Consider the following 8,618-nt stretch of genomic DNA (forward strand, 5'->3'; position numbering starts at 1 on the left):
GCCCGACAGAGGTCTGCACAGCAAGTCAGCCATGGGCACACTCCGCAACCCCTGGGGCGGTCACTTATCTTTATACCCAAAGTTACGTGTACAATATTTATGATTTTTCTCCAATACCTTCTACCCTTATTAACCGGTGCACTTCTAGTAAAGACCAATCCCAAAGTGCCACCATCACCACAGAAGATGGAGGCCAAGAAGAAGAAGAAGAAGGACAGGACACGCCCCAATTCCTCCATCTTACTTCTTTAGACCCCCCTGTACAGAAATCCTAAACCCTGTGTTCTATACCTTAATTAACTTATCCCTTCACCATTCACCCTGTAAAATCCTCCCAGTCCTCATACAGGTGTCATCTCCTGTGTAGGATCAAAGTCCAGCCACCAAATACTTCTGGCAACATTCCAGGACTCCCGAGCCCCCCCAAGGGTGGTCTCAGTCACTCTGCACCTTCATCCTGAGGTGCTGAGATCCCACATCTCCCCCTTCTGTTTGCACCAGGAAAACTTCTTTTGCTATCCGATTCATAGCGTGTTTTAAACATGTAAATATGCATGGGACAACAAGTATGAGGACTAGGAGAACTATTAAAACATAGAATCCTACCCTTAAAATTCCTCTCCAAATGGGAGAGATGTCAAAGAACTCTACCCTTAAAATTCCTCTCCAAATGGGAGAGATGTCAAAGAATTCTACCTTACATTTTGCTTTGGCTGACTAATAGGTAAATTACCCCCATTGCTTACTGCAATGAATGAAAGAATGATGCAGATAAGCATCATAAAACTCATGGCTTCGCTTCTATGTGAAATCATTGTTTCGCTTTTCTTTCAGGACCTTAACAGAGAATTCCCCCAAAGTCCTTAGTTTCTTTTTATTTCTCTTCCGAGTCGTCTTGTGCAGTCTGAGTCTCGACTCCTGTCTGAGTACTCGTCTCTTTGTTCCTTGGATCATGTTTCTCGGATCCGCGTTTTCATGTTCTCGCACTCGAAATGGTTTCACGTGTCGTGCCGACACCCACGTCAGACCTCGCTCTGTGGAAACACAAGCGAAAGCCTTGCCCCCCACTAGGTGGCGCTGTCACCGGCCTCCCCAGCTCAGATGACAGCATGAGCTCGACTGCCCCTCGTCCTGTCAACTGCCGTGTTCGTGATCTCGTTTGAGACCGTGTCTGCCTGGCTTTTAATTCAGCTGGAAATGGAGCTTGAACACCAGAATGTCTCCCTTGAAGGGAAGGGTATGGGACTCCGAGGGTTTTCATCCAGAGGTACCAAGTCTGAAGAGGGTGTGGAGCTGCTGCGACATAGGAACCCGAGCACGGCCCCTCCTTGCCCGAGATGTCACAGAGGATCGGGCCCGCCCCCGCCCGCGCTCTACTCCCTGCGCATGGGTGCTCTCCGAGCCGCCCCCCGCCTCTCCCGGGCTGACGTCACTCTCCCCCCCTTGTTCCACCTCCGAGGTCTCCTCCCTCGGTCTGCCCCTGACTCTGTCTCTGTGTCCATTCCTCCCGCCGGTGTGTACGGCCCGCCCCTCGCCAGCACCCGGGCCTGCCCCGCCCCGCAATTCGAGCCAAATTTGTCCGCGGGTTCTTGCGAGTTCTGCCCGCCGCGCGCGTCTCCGGGGCGGCCGCCACCCCCCGGCGCCGTGCTGACAAAAGCCGCACCGGGACATGTGTCTCCCGGTATCTCTTCACCCACGCTCCTTGCCGGCTCCGCCGCTGGCGCGCCGTGCCCCCGCGAGGAAGCGTCCCCCCCCCGATCCCTTCTCTGTCCCCCTTCACCCCCCCTTCCAATCCTGACTCCCCTGCACTCTCCGGAGTTTCAGGACGCTTTAGGAGTTTCCTGGGGTTTCTGGGTTTTGGGACCGGTGGCTTTAATATTTTTTCCTGCTCTCTTTTCTCGAGAGACCTTTCACCCTGGCTTCTTGAGGCCAGAGCTAATTTTTTCCCGGAGCTTTGCTCCCCCCCTCTTTCTGAGGGTGCCGCATCTTTTCGTTGCTCTTCCAGTCTTTTCAACTCTACCGATATGCCTTCCAGCATTAATCTTGCCGGCGAGAGCAGCTTTAACGCTGTCTCGTCTTTTTTTGTCGCTAAGAAATATAAGTGCCTGAGGTGCTGAGATCCCACAGAAAGCCTTACAAACACTCTGGAAGAGAGATAGGATCAAATGAAATGCAATTGAAAAAAACCAGAAAATCGGGAATTTTTGTGCCTTCAAAAAATGGCCTGTGAGGAAATGAGCTGCATTGCAAAGGACCAACACATGCCAAAACTAATCTCACCGATGTTGCAAAAGCAGGGGGAAAAGTCAACGAGGAGTACACACCATAAGGAGAAAGATATGAGGGACATGGCATGGACACTTAAAAAAAAAAAAAGAAAAAAAGAAGCAATTTTTCCCAAAGTCAAAACCATCAAAATGCAGGATGGCATTATGCCATCAAGTGCAGGCACATGCAGCAAAGCTTGCCAAAATTGATCCCCACTGAAGGCCAAAAGAGAAAAGAAGGACTTACAAACACGCTGGAATGGAGATAGCATCAAAGGAATTGCAATTGGAGGAGAAAAATAGAAAATTTGGGAAATTCCCCGATTACAAGAAAATGGACCGGGATTATATCAGGTGCAGTGCAAAACACAAAAACATGCCAAAACTAAGTTCACAGATTTTAAAAAGAAGAGGAAAACATCAAGGAGGAAGACACAACTTGGAGGGGAAGATATGAGGGACATGGCATGGATACATGAAAAAAAAAAAAAAAGGAAAACAATCCTTCCCAAAGTCAAAGCCATCAAAAGGCATGACATGCCATCAAGGGCAGGGACAAGAACCAAAGATTCCTCTATTGGTCCCCATTGAAATCGCAAGATTCCCTTTCCCTTCCCAAAAAGAGAATTTCGGGAAGGGAAAGGGAATATTGCGACCCTGATAAGAAAGCCTTACAAACACTCTGGAAAGGATATAGGATCAAATGAAATGCAATTGAAAAAACCAGAAAATCGGGAAATTTTGTGCCTTCAAAAAATGGCCTGTGAGGAAATGAGCTGCATTGCAAAGGACCAACGCATGCCAAAACTAAGCTCACTAATGTTGCAAAAGCAGGGGGAAAAGTTAACGAGGAGTACACAACATAGGGAGAGAGATATGAGGGACAAGGCATGGAGACTTAAAAAAAAAGAAAAAAAAATATTTTTCCCAAAGTCAAAACCATCAAAATGAAGGATGGCCATATGCCTCTGCTACCCTGAAAATTAAGCCTTAAAAACACTCTGCAAAAAAGAGAGGATCAAATGAAATGCCATTATAAAAATTCCTGTGGCAGGGAGTGACAGGCGAGCTCTTGAACATCCACGATACGCAAGATGATTCCAAGACTCAAGGTGCCAACACTGCCAAGTCAGGCTGGTTTGATAGTACAAAGTGTCTCGTGCAATCTACCATCCACAAGTGGGGCAGGTGAGATTTTTTGCCAGGGAAAAAAGCGGTGGATTGTGTTGGAGGGCCTGGGGCTGCTAGTGGCCGGCTGGCTCCTGAATATCCACGATACCCAGGATGGTTCCCAGACCCAAGGTAGTAACACTGCCAAGTCGGGCTGGTTTGATATTACCAAGTGGCTCCTGCAATCTGCCGTCCAGAAGCTGGGCCGGTGAGCTTTGATTGCAAGAGAAATAGGTCGTGGTTTGTATTGGGGGCCAGTGGCTGGGAGTGGCCGGCTGGTTCCTGATAATCGTCGATACGCAGGATGGTTCCCAGACACAAGGTGGCAACACTGACAAGTCGGGCTGGTTTGATAGTACCAAGTGGGTCCTGCAATCTGTCATCCAGAAGCGGGGTAGCTTAGTTTTGTTTGTCAGTGAAAGGTGACGTGGTTGTTGTTGGAGGGCCTGTTGCTGGGAGTGGTCGGCTGGCTCCTGGAAATCCACGATACGCAGGATGGTTCCCAGACCCAAGGTAGCAATACTGAAATTCGGGCTGGTTTGATAGTACCAATTGGCTCCACCAATCTGCCATCCAGAAGCAGGGCAACTGAGTTTTGTTTGCCAGAGAAACGGGCCTTGGTTTGTATTTGGGGGCCAGTGGCTGGGAGTGGCCGGCTGGCTAATGAAAATCCACGTTAGCAGGATGGTTCCAAGACCCAAGGAGGCACCAGTGCCAAGTCGGGCTGGTTTGATAGTACCAAGGGGCTCCTGCAATCTGCCATCCAGAAGCGGGGCAGCTGAGTTTTTTTTGACAGGAACACGGGTTGAGGTGTGTGTCTGGGGCCCTATGGCAGGGAGTGGCCGGCTGGCCACTGAAAATCCACGATACGCAGAATGTTTCCCAGACCCAAGGTGGCACCAGTGCCAGGTCAGGCTTTTTTGATAGTACCAAGTGGGTCCTGGAATCTGCCATCCAAAAGCTGGGGATGTGAGTGTTGCCTGCCAGGGAAAATGCCCCTAAATTGTGTTGGAGGGCGTATTGCTGGGGGTGGCCGGCTGGCCCATTAAAATCCATGATACGCAGGATGGTTCCAAGACCCAAGGTGGCAGCAGTGTCCAGTCAGGCTTTTTTGATCGTGCCAAGTGGCTCCTGAAATCTGCCATCCAGAAGCTGGGCAGGTGAGTTTTGTTTGCCCGGGAAAAGGGCCGTTGTTTGTGTTGGAAGCCTGCGGATGAGAGTGGCCGGCTGGTTCCTGTAAATCCACGATACGCAGGATGGTTCCCAGACCCAAGGTGGCAGCACTGACAAGTCGGGCTGGTTTTATAGTACCAAGTGGCTCCTGCAATCTGCCATCCAGAATCGAGGCAGCTGAGTTTTATTTGCCAGTGAATAGGGCCGTGGTTTGTGTTTGGGGGCCTATGTGTGGGAGTGGCCGGCTGTCTCCTGAAAATCTACGATAGGCAGGATGCTACCCAGACCCAAGGTGGCACCACTGCCAAGTCGGGCTGGTTTGAACCTACCAACTGGCTACGGCCGTCTGCCATCCAGAAGCAGGGCAGGTGAGTTTTGTTTGCAAGTGGAAAGGGCCATGGTTTTTCTTTCGGCCCCCGACACAAACCTCGGCCCGTTTCCCTGGCAGAAAAAACTCAGCTGCCCTGCTTCTGGATGGCAGAGTGCAGGAGCCACTTGATAATATCAAACCAGCCCGACTTGGCACTTTTGCCACCTTGGGTCGTGCAAACATCCTGCGAATCGTGGATTTTAAGGTGCCAGGCAGCAACTCCCTGCCACAGGCCCCAAGCAAAAACAACAGCCCTTTTCCTTGGCAAACTAAACTCAGCTCTCCCGCTTCAGCATGGCAGATTGCAGGAGGCACTTGAAACTGTCAAACCAGCCCGACTTGGCAGTGGTGCCACCTCGGGTCTGGGAACCATCCTGCGTATCATGGATTGTCAGGAGCCAGCCGGCCTCTCACGGCCACAGGCCCCCAAACACAAACCACAGCCCTTTTCTCTGGCAACCAAAACTTAGCTGCCCCGCTTCTGGAAGGCAGATTGATGGAGCCACTTCTTACTATCACACCAGCCCGACTTGGCATTGGCGCCACCTTGGGACTGGGAACAATCCTGCCTGTCGTAGATTTTCAGGAGCCAGCTGCCCACTGCCGGCCATAGGACCCCAGACACATACCTCAGCCCGTTTCCCTGGCAAACAAAACTCACATGCCCAGCTTCTGGATGGCAGATTGCAGGAGCCACTTGGTACTATCAAACCAGCCTGACTAGACACTGGTGCCACCTTGGGTCGGGGAACCATCCTGCCTATCATGGATTTTCAGGAGCCAGCCGGCCACTCCCAGCCACAGGCCCCCAAACACGAACCACAGCCCTTTACTCTGGCAAAAAAAACTCACCATCCCCTCTTCTGGATGGCAGATTGAAGGAGCCACTTGGTACTATCAAACCAGCCTGACTTAGCAGTGGTGCCACGTTGGGTCTGGGAAGCATCCTGCGAATCGTGGATTTTCACGAACCAGCCAGCCACTCCCAGCTATAGGACCCCAGACACAAACCAAGGCCTGTTTCCCTGGCAAAAAAAAATCACCTGCTCAGCTTCTGGATGGCAGATTGCAAGAGCCACTTGGTACTATCAAAAAAGCCTGACTTGGCACTGGTGCCACCTTGGGTCTGAGAACCATCCTGCGTATCATGGATTGTCAGGAGCCAGCCCGCCTCTCACAGCTACAGGCCCCCAAACACAAACCACAGCCCTTTTCTATGGCAAAAAAAACTTAGCTGCCCCACTTCTGGGAGGCAGATTGATGGAGCCACTTCTTACTATCAAACTAGCCCAACTTGGCATTGGCGCCACCTTGGGACTGGGAAAAATCCTGCCTGTCATAGATTTTCAGGAGCCAGCCGCCCACTGCCGGCCATAGGACCCCAGACACATACCTCGGCCCGTTTCCCTGGCAAACAAAACTCACATGCCCAGCTTCTGGATGGCAGATTGCAGGAGCCACTTGGTACTATCAAACCAGCCTGAATTGGCACTGGTGCCACCCTGGGTCTGGTAAAACTTCCGACTATCGTGGATTTTCAGGAGCCATACGGCCACTCCAGGCCATAGGCCCCCAAACACAAACCTCCTCCCGTTCCCTGGCAAACAAAACTCAGCTGCCCCGCTTCTGGATGGCAGATTGTAGGAGCCACTTGGTGCAGAAAAACGAGTCCGACTTGGCACTGGTGCCAACTTGGGTCTGGGAACCTTCCAACATATTGTAGATTTTAAGGACCAGCCGTGAACTCCGGGCCTTAGGACCCCAGACACATACTTTGGCCCGTTTCCCTGGCAAGCAAAACTCACCTGCCCGGCTTCTGGATGGCAGATTGTAGGAGGCACTTGGTACTATCAAACCAGACTGTCTTTGCACTGGTGCCAACTTGGGACTGGGAACCATCCTGTGTATCGTGGATTTTCAGCGTCCACCCTGCCCCTTGCAGCCACAGGCCCTCAAACACAAACCACGGCGCTTTCCCCTTGCATACAAAACTCACCTACCCCGCTTGTGGATTGCAGATTGCAGGAGCAACTTGGTACTATCAAACCAGCCTGACTTTGCAGTGGTGCCACCTTGGGTCTGGGAACCACCCTGCGTGTCACGGATTTTCATGAGCCGGCCGGCCACTCCAGGCAATAGGCCCCAAACAAAAACCACGGCACTTTTCCCTGGCAAACAAAACTCAGCTGTCCACTTCTGGATGGCAGATTGCAGGAGGCACTTGACACTGTCAAACCAGCCAACTTGGCAGTGGTGCCACCTTGAGTCTGGGAACCATCCTGCGTATCATGGATTGTCAGGAGCCAGCCGGCCTCTCAAAGCCACAGGCCCCCGAACACAAACAACAGCCCTTTTCTATGGCAAACCAAACTTAGCTGCCCCACTTCTTGAAGGCAGATTGATGGAGCCACTTCTTACTATTAAACCAGCCTGATTTGGCATTGGCGCCACCTTGGGACTGGGAACAATCCTGCCTGTCGTAGATTTTCAGGAGCCAGCCGCCCACTGCCGGCCATAGGACCCCAGACACATACCTCGGCCCGTTTCCCTGCCAAACAAAACTCACCTACCCAGCTTCTGGATGGCAGATATCAAGAGCCACTTGGTACTATCAAAAAAGCCTAACTTGGCACTGGTGCCACCTTGGGTCTGAGAACCATCCTGCGTATCGTGGATTTTCAGGAGCCAGCCGGCCACACTCAGCCAAAGGCCCCTGAATCCAAACCTCGACAGTTTTCCTTTGCAACTTAGCTGCCCCATTTCTGGACGGCAGATTGATGGAGCAACTTCTTCCTATCAAACCAGCCCAGCTTGGCACTGGTGCCACCTTGGGTCTTGGAAAAATCCTGCATATCAAAGATTTTCAGGAGCCTGACGGCCACTGCCAGCCATAGGCCCCCAAACAAAAACCACGGCCCTTTTCTCTGGCAAAAAAACCGCACCTGCCCCGTTTCTGGATGGCAGATGGCAGGACCACTTGATACTATCAAACCAGTCCGACTTTGCACTGGTGCCGCCTTGGGTCTGGGAACCATCCTGCGTATCATGGATTTTCAGGAGCCAGTTGGCCACTCCCAGCCACAGGCCCCCAAACACAAACCACGGCCCTTTACTCTGCCGAACGAAACTCAACTTCCCCTCTTCTGGATGGCAGATTGCAGGAGCCACTTGGTACTATCATACCAGCCCAACTTGGCACTGGTGCCACCTTGGGTCTGGAACCCATCCTGCGAATCGTGGATTTTAAGGAGCCAGCCGGCCACTCCTATCCACAGGTCACCAAACACAAACCACGGCCCTTTTCTCTGGCAAAAAAAACTCACCTGGCCCTCTTCTGGATGGCAGATTGCAGGAGGCACTTGGTACAATCAAACCAGCCCAACTTGGCACTGGTGCCAGCTTGGGTCTGGGAACCATCCTGCCTGTTTTGTGGAGAAAAGAAGAAACCTCACAACTTTATAAAAGTTGTAAAGCCTGGTATGCTTTTATTACGACAGGCGCCGGACGCAAGTCCCCCAACAAGGAATGCGTACCTCTGAACACCTCAGGTCTTCTTTTATCCCCCTCCCAAATGCATATGCATACAGTTTCACAATAAGTTCATACATATTCATTCCACGTGACATTTAGCACTAGTT

Source organism: Melospiza melodia, chromosome W (genome assembly GCF_035770615.1).
Source record: "Melospiza melodia melodia isolate bMelMel2 chromosome W, bMelMel2.pri, whole genome shotgun sequence".
Lineage (NCBI taxonomy): Eukaryota > Metazoa > Chordata > Aves > Passeriformes > Passerellidae > Melospiza > Melospiza melodia.